Source organism: Macaca fascicularis, chromosome 4, assembly GCF_037993035.2.
Source record: "Macaca fascicularis isolate 582-1 chromosome 4, T2T-MFA8v1.1".
Lineage (NCBI taxonomy): Eukaryota > Metazoa > Chordata > Mammalia > Primates > Cercopithecidae > Macaca > Macaca fascicularis.
This window is the reverse complement of record NC_088378.1, coordinates 110,167,977-110,187,958: the sequence shown is the minus strand read 5'-3', so window position 1 is coordinate 110,187,958 and position 19,982 is coordinate 110,167,977. Positions and strand designations below refer to the sequence as shown.

General features: G+C 38.5%; 1 pseudogene; it reads right to left on the bottom strand.

The window, feature by feature from the left end:
- Nucleotides 1-19,039: 19,039 nt before the first annotated feature.
- Nucleotides 19,040-19,676, bottom strand: LOC102136341 (transmembrane protein 98 pseudogene; annotated as a pseudogene).
- Between the last annotated feature and the right edge of the window lie 306 nt (nt 19,677-19,982).

The window sequence follows — 19,982 nt, the reverse complement described above, 5'->3', positions numbered from 1 at the left end:
GATCTACTGTTAGAAAGTCATCTGGGCCGGGCGCGGTGGCTCACGCCTGTAATCCCAGCACTTTGGGAGGCCGAGGCGGGCGGATCACAAGGTCAGGAGATCGAGACCACGGTGAAACCCCGTCTCTACTAAAAAAAAAAAAAAAAAAAAAAAAAAATACAAAAAATTAGCCGGGCGCGGTTGTGGGCGCCTGTAGTCCCAGCTACTCGGGAGGCTGAGGCAGGAGAATGGCGTGAACCCGGGAGGCGGAGCTTACAGTGAGCCGAGATCGCGCCACTGCACTCCAGCCTGGGCGACAGAGCGAGACTCCGTCTCAAAAAAAAAATAAAAAAAATAAAAAAAAAAAGAAAGTCATCTAACTTCTGCAGATAAAAGAACAAGTGCTCTGTGTCCATCTCCTCACAAAGCTGCACAAATAGACATGTGAGTTAAGGGTGTGTAGTTTAATGTGGTTGATAATTTTAATCACACCCTGCAAAAAGTTAAGTTCAGGTGACATTTTTGAGTTAGCCAGCATTTCTCTATGGATGACACAGTGAGTAAACTCACATTCAGAAGCAATCTCTTTGATCCAAGTAGTGAAACCAGAAAGCAGTCTAGTCATGGTAGCCGCTCCATCTGTCCATATATTCAACACAAAAACCAATTCAGTTTTCCTGGCACGTAATCATTCAAAGACTAGAATAGTTTTGCAATTGTGATATTGGTTGGCAACAAAAGCACACATAACATGTGTTCATGCACATCCTCCTGAAAAATATGTTGCACAAAAACAAGCATTGTTGTCTTGTTATCAACATCGGTACACTCCTCAACCCAGATTGCATACCATGGTGACTCATTAATCTTCTCTAACAATTGTGCCTCAATATCCTTTTCCATTTCATCAATTTCTCTACTTATGGTGCTAGCTGAAAGAGAAAGATGTTGCCACCTTTTGAACTGCAGCCTCTCTGAGAAGTTCATGACAAATGTCCTTAGCAACAGGCAGGATCAACTCTTCACCAGTAGTAAGGAGCTTCTTAGCTTTAGCAATGCAGTTAGCAACTAAGCACTATGCTCTCAGTGCAGACATATTTGATGAAGTGGTAGTCTTCAATAATTCATCTGTTCTTTATGTTGATATTTTTTTTTTCTTTTGAAAAAGTCCAAAGCCTTGTATTTTAATGCAGGTTGCTTGGTCTCCATCTGGAGAAGCAGTTTTGAAGATTTCATGCCTTCATTGGATAGCCGGTTGCCACATATTATACAAAGTGGGCTTGGAGAATGTGAATCACCTGTAGCAATGAACTCCTGATTTAAGTAGTACTCTTGGTATTTTATTTTCAATGCAGATCTTTGTTGGCAGCCTTAGAGTCTTCTGCTATCTCATCATTGAATCTTCCCCCTTTTCAAAGTTCTCCAGTAATGTTTGTTTTTTACTCATTTTGGCTGAAACCTTCCAATAACCACCCCCAAAAGCAAACTTCACATCTTTCTCAAGGTAAAGTACATGAGCTTTCTCAAGGTAAAGCACACGAGCTTGTGGGTTTACCAAAACTGTGACTGAGACTGTAGCAGGATGAGCCACAGACAAAACCTTTCAGACACCGAGTTGTAGAAGGAAGGGCTTTATTCAGCTGGGAGCATCGGCAAGCTACTGCCTTAAAATCTGAGCTCTCCGAGTGCACAATTTCTGTCCCTTTTAAGGGCTCACAAGACTAATGATTTCACATGAAAGGGTCGTGATTAATTTGATATGTGACAGGGGCTGCATGCACCGGTGGTCAGAGTGAAACAGAACAGAGCAGGGAGTTTCACAATGTTCTTTTATACAATGCCGGGAATCTATGGATAACATCGGTTTCTAAGTCATGAGTTGATTTTTAACTACTAGGTTTAGGCCAGGCAGGCCCAGACCCGGTTTTGGGCCTGGTGCCGGCCTGCCTGTCTTCGGTTTCACTTCCTTGTTTTTTCTTAAAACAGGTACTGAGTATAAAACAATATGAGAGGGCCTCTCTCTCTTCCCTCGAGACAAGTGTATAGTGTGAGAGAAAGGCATAAATGGAAGTGGTAAATAAAATAATGAGCGGACCACACGTGGACTAAAATAAGTGTCAGATTCTGACTTAAAGCCGGCCACCAGATATAGCTTGTCACTTGCCACTCACTAATAGGGTTTTGATACGAGTCTGTAAGCAATCGACATGTTATGGTCTCTGTTCAGTGAAACCTGTCTGCTAATATTAATCTTTATTTGCAGCTGCTTCCCATTGCTTGCATCACCACCTCAGTTCCACCTTATATCATCAGGCATTAGGTTCTCATAAGGAGCTTGCAACCTAGGTCCCTCACACGCAGTTCACAATAGGGTTTGGGCTCCTGTGAGAATTTAATCCCACTACTGATCTGACAGGAGACAAAGCTCAGGGTGGTAATGTGAGTGATGGGGAGCAGCTGTACATACAGATGAAGCTTTTCTTGTTCACTGATCACCTCCTGCTGTGCAGCCTAGTTCCTAACAGGCCACGACCTGGCACCCCTAGTTTAAGGAATATAGAATTTTTCCTGCTTACTTCAAAAAGAGTGTATCAAACCAAAGTCCATGCCCTTTGCAACTATGCTATGAGGCTTTTCTCAAAATTCCATCACGTGATGTAGAGGTATATGGGTCTTTACACTTAGGTTCAAAGTTGATGGAGGCCAGAAATTGCGGTAGAATGCTAATTTATTGGTCCATATGATGAGAGTCACTACCTCAAAAGCCTTTAGAAAGGATTATAATACAGATTAAAATGTCTCAGTATAGAAATTCCTCAAAATTCTCTCTTTCACATTTTCTTTGATGAATGCAGAGAGGAAAGAGAGACAGAGAGTGTGTATGTTTGTGTGTGTAAAATAAGCTCAGACATTATGAAATGACCCCGCTCTGAGCTGTTCTGCCTCTTACTACTGTTAGTTCTGCTATAACAATTGTTTTGAAAACACAAATTTATTCTAGTGTAATGGATATATTAGGGTACAATTTAAGCATAGTGTGAATTTCCTGTTTACTTATGCATGAATTCATCCCTGAGGAACACTAGGTGAATGCATAAAACTGCACTTAGCTGAACTGAGCTATGTAGGAATCCACAACAGTGCAAGCACAAACACCCCTCAAGTATCTACCAGCTGCCTCAGCTGATGACATGGGTTATGAGCCACTCCCATCCACCCCTGTAGTTACAGCTTTCCACCTGATTTCAAATAACCCTCCTTTCACCACTTCACAATTACTTGCAGGCTGAAACCTTCCAATAACCACTCCCCAAAGCAGACTTCACATCTTTCTCAAGGTAAAGTACATATTTCATGTATTTTTATATATTTATCAATTATTTAATGTATATGCAATACACTTTTGACCTTATCAGTTTATCATTTTTTTCAAATGTGTCTCTTATGAAGTTGTTGAATGTTGTACACTTGACCTCATCTCCACCTTAAGATTCATGCTTTCCATTGTGTGATTTTGCATAGCACAGTACATTATAGGAATACATATGCCACATAGCATAACTGACTGTATCTATAAACTTGTTTAGGTAACATGATCCTCTTCATTACTCTTCTGTAAAAGGTTAAAAATAGTAAAATCAATCTCAGAGCTGTTGACAAAATTAAAATATGTGTGGAGCCTTTAGCATATGCCATGCAATATCATTGTACTTAATACATGTTAGATATTGTGATAAGCACTATAATAGCTCCCTGAAGGTATCCACACACTAATCTCTGGAACTTGTGAACATTTCGTGTTACACAGAAAATTGAACTTTGCCAATGTAATTAAGACTTTGGATATTCAAATAGAGCGTATCCTGGATGACCCAGGTGACCCCAATTTAAATACATGAACCCTTAAAGGTTGAGGGTTTTCTTAGGATGGAGTCAGAAAGATGCAGTAGAAGGAAAATGCAGTGAGATTTGAGAGACTTGATAAGACATTGCTGATTTGAAGATGAAGGCGGGCAAGTGATGTGGGAATGTAGGAGTCTTTACAGAGAGGCTCCAGGATAACAGTCAGCAAGGAAAAGAAAATTAGATTTTTCCCGTAACCTCAACGAAGTTAGAACCAGATTCTTCCTAGCTAGCTGACACCTTGATTTGGGCCCTTCCCAACCTGGAATAGAGAAACAAAACAAGTTCTTCCACACTTCTGATCTAAGGAGTTCTGGGATATGTTTTAAAGTGTGAAATTTTGGGTAATTTATTATGGGAATAATAGAAAATGAATATATTTTATTGCTATTATTAAATATTTCTATTTTTTATTAAGGGAAGAGTAAATTGCTATTGGGAAAAATATTTTAAACTAAAAATGTTATATTTTAAGTATTTAAGTTAACAAGTCAATCATCACTTACTACCTTGAGAAGCAGCATGAAAGGATCAAAGGAAAAATTTCTGAGAGAGTAACCCTGGGAAGAAAGAGAGATGTTCCAGGCAAACTCCATTTGCCTCACAAATATGGTTTGAGCCAGTCTTTCTTTATATGTCACTAAACTTTGTTAAATATTTGTATATACTTCAGGAGGCTGAGGCAGTTGAATCACTTGAAGTCAGGAGTTCTCCACCAGCCTGGCCAACATGGGAAAACCCCGTCTCTACTAAAAATACAAAAATTAGCCAGGCGTGGTGGCACATGCCTATAGTCCCAGCACGAGAGGCTGAGGCAAGAGAACTGCTTGAACTTGGGAAGCGGAGGTTGCAGTGAGCCTTGATTGCACCATAGCCCTCCAGCCTGGGTGACAGAGTGAGACTGTCTCAAAAACAAATAAATAATATGTCAACTCCAAATCTTGCCATTTGAAGGACCATAAAAGCTTTAAACCTATATGTTAGTGTCTTATTACTGTTGCAACAAATTACTAAAAAACTAATGTCTTGAAACAATGCAAATTTATTGTCTCCCAGTTCTGGAGACCTGAAGTTGAAAATGGGTCTCACTGGCGTAAAGTCAATGTATCAGAGGGCATAGGGGTACCAATGGAGGTGCTAAGATAGAATCTGCTTCCTCACCTTTTCCAGCTTCTACAGGCTGCCAGCAGCTGTTGTCTTATAGCTCCTTCTTCCCTCTTCAAAGCCAGCAGTGCGGCATCTTCACATCCTTCTCTATTCTCTGTTTCCTTCATCACATCTCCTTCTCTCACCTTTTCTTTCCTGCATCTTTCTTATGAGGGTCCTTATGATTACATCAATTCTACCCAGATAATCCAGGACAATCTCCCCATCTCAATATCCTTAACTTAATCCTTAAGTAAATTTCCCTGTGCCCTGTAAAGTAGAATATTCACAGGTTCTTGGTATTAGGATTTGGACATTTTGGGAGGGCCATCATTCTGCTTACTACAGCCAGAAACAAATATACTTCTAATGGAATACCTGATTTCTTAAATAATTATAACAGTTGCATTCCAGTTTTTTTTTCCCTTAAATCATATATTCTTGCAGTTTTCCATCCCCTAGAGTCTCTTTTTGCTTCAGGACATTAGTAGCTAGAACTTGGTTAATGAGACAATAGGCTGGAAGAAAGGTTCTAGGTGAAGACTATACTAGTGAGGGGGAAAAAACAAAAACACTGTGTTTTTGCACTCCTCCAATATTATTCCAGTTGTTCCACAAACAACACACACACACACACACACACACACCAGTCTATCTTTCTCTTTATCAGGTAGTTATCCATATAACTACCTGTCTATTTAGACGTTTATTTTTCAAAATGATTTGTGGTGCCTCTTTTGGTGTTTAATTTTCTAAATGTGCAAACATCTGAATTTTTTATGAAAGCCTAAAATATGTACGATACACCTATGTCATATTATTAAGCATGTTTTGAGATCTAAAACCAGTTAGTGTTCTGTAAACTGAAAAAAGTAGTAACATGTTTTTATATTCTCTAAGCCAAATATCCCAACTGACACTTTTATTCTACAACTAACTATCAAGTATCTACAAAGTGTCAGGCTCTATTCTGGGCCTGGGGATTTAGTAGGACCAGAAACAACAGCAACAAGAACAAGAAAGGGTTACACAAATATCTGTCTTTATGGAGCTCACAATTCAGACAGATAATTGGGCAGTAAGTAAATAAATAATAACACAAGGACAGTATAATATGTCACTTAATGATAGTGCTACAGGAGAGTGAAAAAAGGTGGGAAAGTGGGACTGAGGCAGGAAGTTTCCAAAGGAAACTGCAATTTTAAATATGGCGGCCAGAGTCAGATGCTTTGCTGAGAAAGTATCTGAGCAAATAAAAAGGAGGTGAGAGATAAAACCTCAAGAGTATTTCAAGAAAAGAATCTTTGGTGGAGGAAGTGAAAAGTCCTAGAGCAGGAAGTGAGATTTATTTTTTGAGAACATTAATTCCATCTTTTAACTAATATTTATTGGTGGCCTCAAATGGGTTGGGCACTCTTACATCAGTACACAAAACAAATCCCCTTTCTTCAAAACACTTATATTCCAAGGAAGAACTTGATTTTCCTGTAATTTATTCTACTGTGTCATTTTTCTGAAAATGAGGATAAATCAATTTTCCTGTTTTTGAAACAAGAATAGCATGATAAACCCAGAAGAGAACTCTAGAGATTATTTAGCTAAAATGTATACAGTACTAAGAATCATTTTTATAGAATTATGCATGGCCAGTATAATCATCACATTGAAATCTTGGTTTTAGTTTGCTTATTGTTAGTTTGAATTTTAGTTCCATTGCATCTAGGCCTTACATTTGTAGGGCTTCAGTTGGAACCAGATGACATTCGGAACAAAACTGATTTTATGAAGATGATTTCCTAGAGTCTAACACCCAGTAAATGCAGTTGATTTATTCAAACATTACACAATTTCCAGAGTACTGTATGTTGCACAAATAAAATAAATCATGGATTATGGGGAGATGCTAAAGTGTTGTCAACTGGGCTGTAAATGTTTCAACGTAATAAACAGTATAGTAGAATAGAAGTAGCTCAATAGTTGAAGATTTCAGTTTGTGATGCAGGGAAAAATGATCTGATTTAGGTAGGAAAGAAAACAGAATTTTAACGATGGAAATGGTCTAAAAGAAATAGCATATATTAGGGTTGTCAGTGTGACAGATGGTGAGACTGTATATAATAAAGTCAAAAGATATTTTGACAAGAAAGAAGATGGACCTGACAGTTCAGAAATCAGAGATCCTGGGCAGTAAAAAATGAGAAAAATACAATTGAATGTGTGCTCAGCTGATACATATTTAATTTTACAGAGCCCAAGGCAACAGAGTATGGGAAATGTTCAGTCGTGTTAGCAGACTCGATAAAACAAAGAGGAGAGGAGGGATAATGTGAAAACAAAGCAAAGGAAGACAACATTCTATCACCTGTAAAATAGTATTTCCAGTAAGTTATTTGAAGAAAACCAAACTAACACATCTGAATCCATTCAAAATTGTCATTTGAACAATACAGGGCTAGATTTAAATGCTATTATACTTTACATAAATATACAATATCTCTTAAAGTAAAACTGATTTTTTTTCACAGCTATGAAGGAAATACATTTCAATAACACTGTTTCTTAAAATAATCCTAGAAAACAAGATCTCTTTTTGACACAGGTATTTGAATTTCCTTGGCCATTAACATCATTGTAACTACCATTGTTTTAAGATATAATTCTATTTAAACAAATCTAAAAAGCAATAGATTCTTTAGAAAATGAATAAGTTATATAAAGGATTACCCATTTTTCTTTCAAAAAGTGACTAGGTTATTCACCTGGTGTTATACTAGGCTTCCGTATTGTTATCACAGGGACACTATCTCAAGTATGGCTTAAAAATACACTTGTCCTTCACATTCTGAATACTTTTAGGTCAGTATATCTGTAACAGCAACCCCTTATGTTAAAACTTGGAAAGGGTAAAAATACAATGGCTTCATATTGAAGATTTCAGGAGAGGAAAGGAAGGCCCTAAGGAAAAAAAAAAAAAATCTAGTTTAAGAACACACAGTCAGGCATGGGCAGAGTCGACACATCAAGGCAGACATTCCATCTGTGTAGTCCATGCTCTTAACAACTTTGCCATAATGACTTATGAGCCTCACTGGTGAAACATTCCCCATCATTATCCTTGTCAGTCACATGTGCATTTACAACAGGAAAATGAGACAAATATCTAAATGCTTTCAGAAGAAACCCAAAGTAGGAAAAAATACCAGAAACGAAGAGTGTCTCTACGTCGTTTTTGTAAAAGACAGACTTCCCAGAGATATTTTATGTGTATAGATGAAACTAAAAATGGCACTGCAGGATGCTTTAATAATCTTTATTGAATCATATTTGTGAAAATTATACTACATCACTGCCATCTGTGGCGATCCATAAATCACAAGGCAATAAAGCCTCCTAATAAATCTTATGCCCACTCTCTTCACATTATTGATCCCTTTTATTTGCTGATGCAAGAACTCTTCCATATGGTGATGCAGCATCTATGATCTATGTATCATTATCTTTTATGTCTAATAGCATTTCCTATAAATCAATATCCTTCCTCTTTGAAGATGGTCCTGCAGAATGAGTTGCTATATGCTTGTGTGAGCATTGCTGAAAGGCTGGAGGCGTGGCATGGCTTGCCACTCCCTCATTAGTCTGAGGAAATTTGTAGGTGATCGCTTGGGGATCTTCCATGGGTTTTGTCACAGCCTCACCCTGTTAACTCTATGTTCCTGGTGAGTAGCTTCAGCAGTTTTAGCCTAATCACTGCACTGCGCCTAGTGATAAGCAGTCCTGGATCTGTGCTTATCATCAGATATAGCCCTGTTCCACTACTTGACACTCTCCTTAACCATAACCTCCTGGTGGTCCCACTTCTATCAGCCTCCATCTGCCAACAAATCAATCACAGAGGATGTGTTTGAGACTCTTAATGTCTCATAATGTTATCATCATTGTTGTTTTTATTTATTTTTTGTTTGTTTTAACATTTAATACAAGGACCCTGCTGTAGTGAGAACATATTTGTGCTGATTTGACAGTAAACGAGCTGATTTAAGTGACTGGAGGTAAAGTCAGTTATACACTAGTTCTTTAATCCATTCAGGCTGAGACACTTACAGAAAACCCAATGTGCAGTGTTGTATTATATTTCTTTTGCCCGCCAGCCTCGCAAAGCATGTGCAGTTTTGACAGTTTCTTTTGCCTTGCTTACTAGCCAAGCAGGTGACAGAACACTGCCATAAAAGAAACTGCTTTGGATAGCTTTCAACATTAAATCACTTGCATCGATTTTTAATTTTAAGCAAAAAGTCCATGGTGCAAATGGAAGTATGTCTGCCTTCACAGACTCTCAGCCTAATATGTGTTTGATACGCTATTGCCTTAAACCACTAAAGTCCATGTGCTGCTCAAACATCATAAAACATACAATCCTATTTTTCAGTAAAGAATAGTTTACATCTGAAATCAGATTTATTGTGAAATTTCACATGCTAACACAAAGCATTAATGTTGAGTGGAAAAACTACAGAATCTTTAGAAATGTTTCAGAATAATTTCAAAATGAATTTAGTATCTTTATGTATTATTGTGTATATCATCTGATATGCACTGAAAGTATGAAACCATTTAATAAAAGTTAAATAGCATTTGTGAGTCAATAATTACTTCAAAATTAAAATGAATAAATAACATTCTAATAATACAAGTAATATACCACTTTTAAGAAAAATAATTTGTAAAAGATGGCTTCAAATTTTGCTGTAGAAATTATAGAAAGAAAAACTTAATCTCAAAATTGTTTCTAGTACACCTAAAAAGCTGACTAAGAATTTCAACACTAGAAACTTAACAAAAATGAAAAAACAAACCAAACAAAAACTCCAAAACACAAAAATGTAAAAGTATATATTTATTAGGGTTAACAAATAAAGAAGAAAGTAAAAGAAGAGATAGCACAGAATGCTTCTTCCCTCTAACCACTCATTTCTAGTCACAAGATGGGAAAATCTTACATTTAAGATCCTCTCTAATATAGATATTGCTTATAATATGTAGGATATTAATAGTTACCTTCGGACCACGATATTCTTGACAATAAGTCCAGTAAGTCCTACGATTCCTTATATCCAAGCAGAAAGTTATTGTAGTAGAAATCGGCAATCAAATGATATTTGATTCTTTAATTCCACTCATTGAGGAGAGGGTTTCGTGTTTTGTGTTACTTTCCTGTCATGCTCTCCAAGTCCAACCCATTCCCACCCATCAGAATAGGGGCTAATCCCCCAAAGTATCATCTCTTATTGACTTATTTACTCAGACTCAGAGAAGCAATGATTTAAGTCATTATCAGCTCAATTGATTTATCTTCCTAGAGAAATGAAATACTTCTAAAATAAGAGTCAAAATATTTATATACCCTAGCCCTATTATGAATACAATATCAAATTTAACTCATCTATTCAGACAAATAAAAATAACTGTTGTCATTTTGACTTTAAACTGTCCTCTGACTTACTCCTCCGAGTCCTATTTCAGAACTAAACAGCATCACCATCCACCAAGGCCTCCAGCACAGAGGAAGCAGGAATCATCATTGGTTCTACCTCATCCTCAACATTCATTTTATATCCATGTCTTATTGATTTCACCTTCAATAACTGTTTAATCAACCTCTTCTGTTTAATCAAGCTTTTTCCTTCTTCTGTTTTTACATCCTACAATTTCCTGAGAGCTCTCCTCATAAAACATAAAATTAATCATGTAGCTACATTGCTGATACATTTAGGTGGCCCTCTAATGCCTACAAATTAAACCCAAAACCTTTATCACTATGCAATGTAAACCAAAGTGTTTCAACATGTTCCATTTGTAATGAACATTTAATGTTACAGGTTCAAAAATACCCCTATTCTTCCCAAGTATGTTGACTTGACAGTATCCAAGACTTTTGTCTCCCTCATTCTTTTCCTTCTTTGTAAGCTGTCTTTCATCTTCTCTGTCAAACAAAATTCAACCAACCCTCGAGGGCCCAATTCAAATCTCACTCTTCTTTTATGAGCCTTGTTTTATGCACCCTTTCCCCCGCATCACCTCTTTTTCTAGAAATTATAATTATTTAGATGTTACGATGTGTGATAAATGTCTATTAACAATTTACATGCCTGCATGTAAATGTGATTCTGTAGGGCAAAGAATATCTAATTCATCCTTGAATCTCAATATTTCACACATTGCCTAGCACTGGAGTTCATAGATATTTATTGAATCAAGTAAAATTCTCTGATCTTTTAAATATGCAAACATGATCTATGTATCTTATTTAAATAAATATGGTTTATGAAGTAGTAGCTAACTATAGATAGATATTATAAAACTATATTGTTTAAAGTTCTGTCATGGTATATTTGTACCAAAATGTTCAGATAGAAAAAAGAAGAGATTCAGTTGGAAATGCTCTTGTAAAAAACACTTTTATTCTATAGTAAATAGAAGAATATAGCCCTGAGTAATTCAACCAGAAAAGTCCTTTTGTAGAATTCAATCCTATAACTCTATTCAATGGAGTTAATGGCTGTTTCACATGAGTGATAGTAATATATTAAGATTTATAGAAGGGTGTGCAAGAAAACATAGCCAAAAGCAGATATAATACTTAAAATATAATTCCTGTAGAATGAAAACAAAATCTATAAGACAGGGCTCCATAGAAACATAATGTTCCATTTCAGGCTTTCAAAACAGATTTACAAATGAAACATTTCATAAACAATGAATAATACGCACTTAAGAACCTCACACAGAGGAGAATTGCAACTGAGCATGCATGCGTAATTTGCACTACAGTAATCTCAGTTTTTAGCCAATGCAATGAATCCTGTCACCAAATGGTGAGCAAACAAAGTGATGGGTGGCATACTGATGTTACTGGAATTCTCTCCAGAGGAATATGGATATAAAAATATAAGTGTAATGTTTTGTACATATAATTTTTAATCACCAGTAAATGTAAACAAATAATTTGAAGCTTGTTTTCATCAAGCTATTGATATGCTGTTTAGAAGAGGCCACTCATAAGACTGAGGAATTAAACGTATTAAATTCTTAAAGTTTTGTCTTGGAGGTGGGACGATGCTTATACTTCTGCATTGTGAATTATGCTTTTTTTCAGACATACCATTTCCTTCAGTTTTCTCACTTGCACAAAGCATGGAATTCTGGTACTTAAAAAATTTATTAGACTTTTAGTTTATTTCTTTGCATACATATAAACCATGGGTTACCCAGCTGTTTACAAGTTTACTCATGAATCTCAACTCTCCTGCACTGACCTATCATCAAACAGTTGCCATATCACCTACCAGTTCCTCAGGGAACACATGTTATTGAAGCTACTTTTTTCTCTTTAAATGTGTTACAAATAGTAAACTATGTAATTATTTTCCAGAAAAAATATCCTTGAATTTCTTGTGAATGAAGATAAAATGATCAGTGAAATTAAACAGTCAAAAGTAAAAGTGAGGCTTGTTTTTATATTTACAAAGAAACCCTAATTAATTAATCCTCTTAGCCAACAACATCTTAGCACACAATCTCATGACACAAGGTTTAGACAATAAGTCAATCCTAGTACACATTATGGACTTAATTTATGGTTATTGAACCAAAGGTGATGACATATATTTTGTAAAATAACTCAGAGGAATAGGTTGTTTCTTTACAAAGCAGCGTAATAACTACTTTGTCCAGAACAACCTACCTAAGTACCATGATGCCTGTCAGCTATATCATCACTTCTAATTCTATTTGAAGATACAACTGAAACCACTACTGAAGCAGGAAATTTCCCTGACTCCTTCACGGGTGGAAATTGGAGTGCATGGGCACTGAAACTAGCTGGCTGCTTCTTCAGGGCGGCTGGGGTGGACTCCCCTCACTCAGTCTTACTGCATTCCACGCCTCGCAGGAGGGGGAGTACAGGTGAACAGGTGCAGGAGCCAGGGCCAGTGCTTTTGGGCATTGGCAGGAGCAAAACTTTGTGCCGGCCCTGTGGCAGTGTCTAGTGAAGAGTACTCACAACCCCTGAAGCCCCAGAGGACGTGTGTTACTTTTTTTTTTTTTTTTTTTATATTTTCAACCTGTGTAAAAATATGTAAACTAATAAATACTGCTTTAAATTCCTAATTCAATGTTTCTTTTCTTTTCCTTATTATTTTTTTCTTTTTTTTTTTTTTTTTTTTGAGACAAAGTCTTCGCTCTGTCGCCCAGGCTGGAGTGCAGTGGCGCTATCTCAGCCCACAGCAAACTCCGCCTCCCAGGTTCACGCCATTCTTCTGCCTCGGCCTCCCTACTAGCTGGGACTGTAGGTGTCTGCCACCACGCCCGACTAATTTTTTAGTGTTTTTAGTAGAGATGGGGTTTCATCATGTTAGCCAGGATGGTCTTGATCTCCTGATCTCGTGATCTGCCCACCGTGGCCTCCCAAAGTGCTGGTATTACAGGCCTGAGCCACCGCACCTGGCAGTGTTGCAGTGTTCTTTTAGCTTTGCCATCTGCCCACAGCTTAAGTCTTAAACAGCTGACTGGGCCCTCTGCCTTTTCACATGTGGTGGTTGCTCTCCACGAGCAAGGGCAGAGAGTCAGTGTGACAGTCTTCATTGTCTGCACCTAAGAATCCTGAGCTCTTGTTTGGCCTTCAGGAAAAATCAGGTCTTACTAACAAATTGAAGGGTGGTGAATGTGGAGGATTTCATTGCGGATGAAAGCGGCTCTCTGTGGGAAGGGGAGCTGGAAAGCAGATAGAGTGGTAGGGCAGTCCTCCCAGGGAGTTCAGCAGTCCTTGGCCAGACTCTTCTCTGAAGCCACGCTGTCAAGCTGTCCCTTTGAAGTCAAGCTGCTTCTCTCAGATATCTAGTTGCTTCTCTTCTTCTCTGCTTTCTGCTGGTGGAGCCTGGGGTTTTTATGGGCACAGGATGGGGGGCAGAGCAAGCTATAGGTGGTTTTGGAAAAGGCAACATTCGAGTGAGGAAACAGGAATACATGTTCTCACACTGGACTGCAGTTCCAGGTTTGAGGGTGGGACCCTTGCCAGAGACCTGCCCTCTTCTGCCCAGAATTTCCCTGCCTCCTGGCCTTATCACTACTAAGGCTGTCTAGTACTGAGAGGTGAAAATGTGCTAGCAGCCCTCGCTTGCTCTCCGCACCTCCTCGGCCTCAGCTTGCGGTTAAGGAGCCCTTCAGTCTGCTGCTGCACTGAGAGAGATCCTCTCTGGGATAACCCAGGCAGGAGCCAGCTCCCTCTGCTTGCGAGGAGGTGTGGAGGGAGAGGCGCAGACCGGAACCGAGGGCTGCGCGCAAAGCACCTGGTTCCATCAACCGCTCAAGGGCTGAGGAGAGCAGGCACAGGGCGGGGACTGGCAGGCAGCTCTGCCTGTGGACCGGCCGCAGGATCCACTAGGCAAGTCAGCTAGGCTCCTGAGGTGGGTGGGGTCTTGGAGAACTTTTATATCTAGCTGGAGAATTGTAAATGCACCAATCAGCACTCTGTGTCTAGCTAAAGGTTTGTAAACGCACCAATCAGTGCCCTGTGTCTAGCTAACCTAGTGGGGTCTTGGAGAACTTTTATGTCTAGCTAGAGGATTGTAAATGCACCAATCAGCACCCTTTCAAAACGGACCAATCAGCTCTCTGTAAAATGGACCAATCAGCAGGATGTGGGTGGGGCCAGATAAGGGAATAAAAGCAGGCTGCCCTGCTGGCAACCCCAGATGGGCTTGCACGCTGTGGAAGGTATGTTTTTTAGCTGTTTGCAGTAAATTTTGCTGCTACTACCCCTTTGGGTGCACACTGCTTTTTTAAGTTGTAACACTGAGTTGCAACACTCACTGCAAACGTCTGCAGGTTCGCTCCTGAACGCAGTTAAGACCAGGAACCTACCAGAAGGATCCAGACACATCTGAAGGAACAAACTCCAGGCGTACCATGTTTAAGAGTTGTAACACTCACAGCGAGGGTCCGCAGCTTCATTCTTAAAGTCAGCAAGACCAAGAACCCACCAATTCCGGACACAGTATCAAGAAACCCAAGTGAAATAAATTAAATTATTGCTAAACAAGTATTCAGTTTCTGTCCCCCCTGTGAAAGGAATGTATTTCACTATCCAATTGATGTTGCACATGGCTATGTGACTTGCTTTTTCTAATGGGATGATAGTGGAAATTATGTGAGTAGAATTTGAGTTGTGTTTGTGTGATTTACCTGCACTTTGATCTTTTTTCGTAAAGAGGATATGTCCCAGATATCTTCAGGTTGAAGAAGGATGAGAAACAGGTGAAAGTAGTTCACAGCTCGAAAACAGGCCTTACTGCTCCTAATCTATAGTAGCTGAACTAATGCCAACCCATAGATGAGTAAGAAACAGATGCTTATTGGCAAGCAGGATAAGTAGTTTGGTATAAAAGTTATCACGGTTTTTGTTACTATAAGTAATGGTTAAAAACTGCAATGACTTTTGCACCAACCTAATAGATGCCATTTTTTTTTTTTTTAACACAAAGTTGTTATGGGTAGAAATGACTGATACACCAAGGAATAAAAGCATTTCATCAATACACAAAGAGAAGAAAGAATTTTAAAAGTTATTTAATTGTGAAACTATTGGTTTAGCTAGTAAAATAGCTGTACAGGTGAAAATTTTGTTTTGTTATGCATGCAAAGACGTCAATGAGGGAAGATTGTGAAAAGTAAAGCATCCAGTGAGAAAATATAAAAGGAAAATGACAAATATAGAAAAATCTTAGGGATTTTATTGGTGAAAGGAAGGAAAAAATGAGTGAAGCTTGAATGGGTATTAGAAAAAAGAAGCCTTTTAAAATTTGTTCCTTTTTTACTTTAAAGGAATAAATGATCTAAATATATTTACATTTAGAAGAGAAATATCAATGAAGCAAGAGCCCTAAAATGCAAGGGAGGGAGATATTAACTGATTTCAAAAAAGCTTTGGCTTAGCTGAGTTGTGAATGACGCTCTGCACAAAGTGAAAGCAAGGAAACAAACTTACTCTGAGACAGGAGGAAAAAACAGTAACTTACAGATAAATTCTAAAGACATAAGGAAGCTCTGACCACCTAGATATGTTGAAATGACAAGATTAATAGCAAACAAAGGCACTTGTGCTAGATGACCTATATTTGCCAACATGGGATAGGGAGAGTGTATGACTGAATAACTTGGAGAAGAAGACACACGACTTTTATTTTTACTTGTTTCTATTTTTTTCTTTCTTTCTTTCTTTCTTTCTTTCTTTCTTTCTTTCTTTCTTTCTTTTTTTTTTTTTTTTTTGAGATGGGGGTCTCACTCTGTTGCCAGGCTGGAGTACAGTGGTGTGATCTTAGCTCACTGCAACCTCAGCCTACCAGGTTCAAGCAATTCTTCTGCCTCAGCCTCCAAGTAGCAAGGACTACAGGTGTGCACCACCATGCCCAGCTAATTTTTATATGTTTAGTTAGAGACAGGGTTTATCCATGTTGGCCAGGATGGGCTCCGTCTCTTGACCTAGTGATCGGCCTACTTCAGCCTCCCAAAGTTCTGGGATTACAGGCATGAGCCACAACACCTGGCCTGTATCAATAACAATGATGATAGTGACAAGAGCAAACTCTGAAAATTTAACATTATTTGTATTAGTGATATTACAAACTCGTACTCTTGTTAAGATTCTAAAATGTGATCTTAATGGAAATTTAGATATTCATTTGGGGCAGGCAATTCAATGTCTAGGGTCCATTTACTTCTACTTTCCTGTTTTTAACATAGGGCAACTACAATTTCATCTTGAAGAAAAGAAAATCATAGATTTTATCAAATAACCTGATTTTTTCCATGAATAAGATAACTATTTACTTTCTCTTTAAAAATAGAGCATACTGAAACTGGACCCCTTCCTTATACCTTATACAAAAATTAACTCAAGATAAATTAAAGACTTAAACATAATACATAAAACCATAAAAACCCTAGAAGAAATCCTAGGCAATACCATCCAGGACATAGGCATGGGCAAAGACTACATGACTAAAACACCAAAAGCAATGACAACAAAAGCCCAAATTGACATACGGGATCTAATTAAACTAAAGAGCTTCTGCACAGCAAAAAACAGAAACAAAACAAACAAACATACAAAAACTATCATTAGAGTGAATAGGCAGCCTACAGAATAGGAGAAAACTTTTGCAATCCATCTGACAAAGGACTAGTATCTGGAATCTACAGGGAACTTAAACAGATTTATAAGGAAAAAATCCTATCAAAAAGTAGGTGAAGGATATGAACAGACACCTCTCAAAAGAAATTTATTCAGGCAACAAACATATGAAAAAAAATTCATCTTCACTGGTCATTAGAGAAATGCAAACCACAGTGAGATACCATGTCACACCAGTTAGAATGGTGATCAGGAAACAACAGATGCTGGAGAGGATGTGGAGAACTAGGAAACGTCAGGTAACAACAGATGCTGGAGAGGATGTGGAGAACTAGGAATGCTTTTACACTGTTGGTGGGAATGTAAATTAGTTTAAACATTGTGGAAGACAGTGTGGCGATTCCTCAAGGATCTAGAACCAGAAATACCATTTGATCCAGCAATCCCATTACTGGGCATATACGCAAAGGATTAGAACTCATTCTACTATAAAGACACATGCACACGTATGTTTATTGCAGCACTGTTTACAATAGCAAAGATTTGGAACCGAACCAAATGCCCATCAATGTTAGACTGGATAAAGAAAATGTGGCACATATACACCATGGATTACTATGCGGCCATAAAAAAGGATGAGTTCATGTCCTTTTCAGGGGCATGTATGAAGCTGGAAACCATCAATCTCAGCAAACTAACACAGGAGCAGAAAACCAACACCGCATGTTCTCACTCATAAGTGGGAGTTGAACAAAGAGAACACATGGACACAGGTAGGGGAACATCACACACCAGGGTCTGTCGGGGTTGGGGGGCAAGAGGAGGGATAGCATTAGGAGAAATACTTAATGTCAGTGACAGGTTGATGGGTGCAGCAAACCACCGTGGCATGTGTATACCTATGTCACAAACCTGCACGTTCTGCACATGTATCCCAGAACTTAAAGTATTAAAAAAAAAAAGATGTTATTAACTCCTGGACTGGAATGCAGAGAAAACTGTAAATGTTTTAACACACTTGTGTTTCTACTGCCAAATTCCTGTTAGCTCATTAATTGCATTCCACATACACCTTTGCAAATGTTTGCCATATAGTCTGTTTATAAACATCTTAGATATGGCAGATTTTTTTTTAAAAAGTAAAGGATAGAGATAAAAAACAAAATTCATATGAATTATACTAATTTATTTTTGAATTCTTATTTTTTGAGGGAATCATAAGTATAAATTTACTGTATACCTAGTGGTGTATCGTAAAACTGTAGGCATAATGATAAAAGGAAATAACTTTATAGTGCTAAGCTTCAAACCCAAACCTCTAAATAAGAGGAGAGACTCAGATGCCTCAGGGATCAGGCAGATAATACAAATAAATGAAACAGGCAAGATGAGAGTACAAGTCTTGCCAAGAGAGGCAATCCCTACTTAACTCCAACTGATTGTTCTCGTTTATAAACACAAATCACAACTTCCAAACCTGATTGTTCAGGAGAAGCCAGAAATTCTGATGTTTAATGTGAAACCTCTAGATTTCTTATATGGGAGCACAATTTTCTTGAAAACACTAAGTAAGCTAAATAAAGCTGACCATCTACCAGTTTCAGTGCTGTGTTGTGCAAATGATGAATGGCATATCCCCTGATTGTGGTATTAGACTGCCACTCACCAGTCACAATTTGCAATTGCAACAATGGCATCACCAGCTAGGACTCTCCCGCTTTGCTATGCGCACACTCCTGAGCCCTGGAGAACAACTAACTCTACAGGAAAAAGTGGAAGGCTCATCTAAGCCATTCTTGTTAGCTTTCATGACTAGTTGCTGGCCTACAGGCAATAAATTCCCAACTGCTCCTTCAAGAAGGTGTTGGGGCCGGGGAGGCCTTTATCTGGTTCAGAAGGCAGGGCTGCTTCTCAAAGCACCTCCAAGTGCTGCCCCTGTTCAGATGGCAGGCATTTCTGGTTACCAGCACCTGATGAGTCACATATAGGAGCACGTACACACACCCAGGAGCTTGGTGCCCAACAGAGGGTACACTGATTGCACAACATCGTATACTCTGGGGATGATCCACTTAGCCACCACAATGATGTTGCTGACAGTGGCTGAAGTCTTCTTCTCAGCCTCTGAGCCCATTGGCATGGCAACAAGTTTTTCTCTCCAAGTGTGACAAATCTTCAAGATGGCAATGCAGTGGACCATGAGGCCCAAGGCATCCTAGATCCAGTCTTCATTATCCAGAATGGGCTCTATGCCAGGGTTGGTGATGACAACATCATCCAGTTCTAACTCAGAGAGCTCAGATTGGGTCTTCATGGCACCCAACAGACTCATAATGGACTTGGAATCATAGCGCTGCAGCAGGTCTCCTGGACAGCGGTAGCGCTGCCCTCAAACCACCACGAAGACTGCAAACAAAGCCAGAAAGATGGTAGCCGGCTTACTTATGGCAACAATCACCATGGCCTTCTTGCTTTCCGGTGGCTCCTGATTCAGTCTCACTCATATCTTCCTCTTAGGCTAAATTTTCTCAACTTGTAGATGAGCAGCCCCACCGCGGTGGGAGCAAACTATACTAATTTATTTCTTAAAGAAGTGAAGAAGTCTTTTTTACATACCACAAAATATAATACCTTCAGTTACGTTTAAAACAATAAAATAAATGAAACTCTTAGATGAAAATGAGAAGTCCTAATAACAATATTATATTGTGGTGCTTACCCAATCACCAATCTTCTGCCCATATTGCAGATATTTTAAGGGGGGAAA